This window comes from Nannospalax galili, unplaced genomic scaffold, assembly GCF_000622305.1.
Source record: "Nannospalax galili isolate Female #2095 unplaced genomic scaffold, S.galili_v1.0 scaffold403, whole genome shotgun sequence".
NCBI lineage: Eukaryota > Metazoa > Chordata > Mammalia > Rodentia > Spalacidae > Nannospalax > Nannospalax galili.
Genome location: NW_008350130.1, coordinates 120059 through 123992, shown reverse-complemented (window position 1 = coordinate 123992; position 3934 = coordinate 120059).

Below are 3934 nucleotides of genomic sequence, written 5' to 3'. Positions count from 1 at the left end.
TGGTGCATCTGAACTAGGATGATTAAAGGATTTCAATAAAGGCAGTGATAGTGGTGCCAAGGACACCAGGCACTTTCTGGGCCCCCAGAAAGCCCAAGATAGAGTGACAGTTAGAAGATTAATAGCAAGTAAGAGCGTGCCAGGTACACTGCATGTTTCTTATCACAACCAATTCCAAGAGGCAACCTTCCTTGAAGTTCCAGCCTCAACCCACGGAGGATCTCACGCGGGCTTCATTGGAGATGGCGTGACAGGCACCCAACTATTTAATGAACATTTTCTTAATCATGTCTAGCAATCCGATAACGTAATCTGTATGGACATACCATAATTTGTGTACTCGTTTTTCATTGGTAAATGTAATTATATTCATGTTTTAAGAATTATTTTTTATTCTATGAGTGCATGTGTGCCTGAGTCTATCTATGAACACCATGTCCATGCAGTTGCCTGCAGACAATAGTGGTGTTGGGTCCTCTGGAACTCTACAAACAACTGGCCTCAATTCCTTGAAATAAACTTTGAGATATGACAACCAATTTTTCATCCTGGATCAGAAAAAAAAAGCTGTAAAGACACTGTTAGAGCAACTAACCAAATATATATGTAGATTATATATAGGTAAAGTATTCTATGAGTGCTGAATTTCCTCAGCTTCCTCACTGTGTTCTATAAGGAAATAGAACAGCACTGGCAGATGTTATTTAAAGGGCCAGACAGCAAACACTTGAGCATTTTCATTTCTATTTCAATTACTTAGTTCTAGCTCTACAAAGCAAAAGCAGCCTTTGATAAAATGTATACATGAGCACAATTATGTTCTAATAAAGCGTCACTGAAGAGACAGCACAGGATGCACAGTTCTGGCTCAGAAGTTCAGGAGTAAAAAGTCATGATATGCATAATATTCTCAAGTACACACGTGGTCAAATATGTGTGTGCACACACACATAAACATGGAGATACTCACACACATCCTGAGAAAGCAATAAGGCCCAGCATAAGGAATCTAGCTTAAGGGTAACATATTCACTGCACTTTTTTAAAGCTATATTTTTACTGGTTTGAAATTTTTGAAAATGAAAGAAGTTGAAAAAAATTATAAGGTAGCTGCTAGGTGCTATGTCCAGTCTTAATTCCCAAGCATTTTATTTATTTCTGCTCATTTCTACTAATGTTATTAAGATCACAGTAATATAACTGTTACAAAAATTGAGGCATTATGAAACATTAAAGTTTTTTTTTTCTTGTTCTGTGAATTGACCTGAGTGCTTCAAGAATGTCAGATAAACACTCTACCAATGAACTATGCTCCCAGCCTACAGGGAGAAAATTTAATACTTTCAGAGTATAAAGCATTCCATCACTAACTACAAACACTGTTTTGCAAAATACATCTAAGACAAGTAATCATCGTGAAGGTGGGGGTCAGGCCTGTTTGCTCCTCAATGTGTCTCCAATCTCCAGGATAACTGTATGGGACAAAGTGGGCATTGAATAACATTTTCTGATTTAAGAAATTCATTGCATTGCTAAAATTAGAGCCTTAGGAGGTGCCAAACCATAAAAATATTTTCCCTTTCACTAAGTTCTGTTATCAACTTCTGTCTGTTTTGTAAGCCTTACAGTCATAGAATTCTAAAGTAGAAGACAAGTCCAATAAAATTCTTAATTCAGGTGTAAATACTTTTCATCTACAATGTGTCATTTTAAAACAGGCTCTTCCGGGGTTGGGGATTTAGCTCAGTGGTAGAGCACTTGCCTAGCAAGCACAAGGCCCTGGGTTTGGTCCTCAGCTCCGAAAAACAAAACAAACAAAACAAAACAAAACAAAAAACAAGGCTGTTCCTTGCTAATACACAAGGCTGTAAAGTCTGTACAGTGGCTCCACAGCACATGTAAGAAATTCAGAGTATTCTGTGGTGTTCAGTCTTCCTATCCAACAAGTTAAGGCCAACCAGTGTTACCAAAGGAACCACGTCCTATATTCTCCGACACTGTCACATTTTCTTTCCTAAATATAGTCACCTACTTATTTAATTAGTTAGGTCTAAGTAGTACTCACACAATAATCTTTATGTCAATATGAGTAGAGTAAAATTTACTTAAAAAATTTTTTTAGAAGCATTTCATTACAGCTTTAACATACTCAATAACAGTTTTAATTAATTACATATAAGGCTTACAAGTAAAGCTGACAGATTTACAAACTGATAGAACTACAGCTTACTATAAAATACTATAAAATACAAAAAATATCCAAATTTAGGATTTCATTGTTATTTGTTAGAAAATCAAGTAAGTTACCAGTAGAGGGCACTCACAAAAAGGGGATGAGCTGGCCACAATTTTGAAGACAACTGCACTTATAAAACAAAATTGCTTCTAAAATAAGACTATAGTTAAGTCAAAATATTTTAATACATTACAATAAGACAACATAATATATATTAACTTGCCTGAAATTTAAATCTATGTTATGCTTGAAAATTTAACATAAAAGTTACCACAGGGGCAAGAACTTGACAGCTTGAGCCATGTTTAAACTGCATGTCACACATGTGGCTTCACCTTCAGAACAGATATTCTGTGGTTCATTGTTCACTGAGTACCATCCTATACACAGTAGGGTGTTTAGCCGTACCTCTGCCTGCGTCCTCCAGACACCAGCAGCACCCCTTCCTCCGAAGGTATGCTGATCTAAAATGTTTCCAGTTATTGTCAATGTCCGCTGAGAAGCAGAGCTGGTGAGGCATGTTATTTCTAGTACAAAATAAACTGAAAAAAAATTAAATTGTTACATCTAATGTGGCAAATACTGGTATGCCCCCAAACAAAAGATTTCTGAGGCCCTAACAATTTTCAAGGGTAGGGGAGCTGCAGTGATGGCCCAGCGGTTAAGAACACTGGTTGTTCTTGCAGAAGACCGGGTTTAAATCCCAGCACCCACATGGCAGCTAACAACTGTCCCAGTCCCAGGGGATCCGACAGCCTCTTCTGTCCCCCACAGGCATTGCATGGCAGGGGTGCACCTACCCACATGCAGGCAATACACACATACACATAAAAAAAAATTTCAAGGGTGAAAAAGATTCCTACAGACTAAAGTGTTGGCTAACTTAGGATATCCTGTGGACAGGTACTGGACTGCATGTGATCAGACATGCATCTTCCGGTACTTATTTATGTACTGGTTTGGGCGATATTTAAAAAAAAAACGCAAAAACCCCTGAATCAGGTTTTTAAAACCTAGAAATATTTAAACCCACCAGAAGAAACTGAGTTCCAAAGAAGTCTTACTCAAGGAAGATGGCAAGACAGAAAGCGGTCCCCTCCATCAAAGTCATAAAAGGTAGCAAGGAGTGTAACTTCGATTAGTCCAACAATCTTGTTAATTAAAAAAATAGCATAAAACTCAATCATTATCTGCCATCCCTTAAAACCCAGGATGCTGGCAGACAGCTACAGCCGCAAAGCAAATACCCTGCCCAGCCCGCCCCCCATCCTCCCTGTCCCCCACTTCTCCGGTTCCCCACTCCAGTTCCCCCGGCCCCGCTTCATTCAGCGCTGGCCCGGCCGAGCTCGGCACCGGGCAGCGGACCAGAAGGGAAGTTCGCGCCCTAACTCCGTCCTAGACGTAGAGCCTCAGCTCCTCAGGTCCCAGGTCCCACCCTCAGACCTGCGCCTCACTGGCTCCTGGTCCCAAAATGGCGCCGAGTACAGGCCCAGCCGCCGCCGGGCCTCCTCAGCTGCCTGAGCCGCAGCCACGGTGGCTGAGTAGAGCTCCAAGCACCCAAAGGGCTGGGCGGGTGGCCACAGAGGGGAGGGGGATCCTCCTCCTATAGGCAGCACCTAGAGGAATGAGGCTTCTTGGTGTGAGGGAGTGAGCAAGCAGAGAGAGAGACAGAGACAGAGAGAGAGAGAGAGAGAGAGA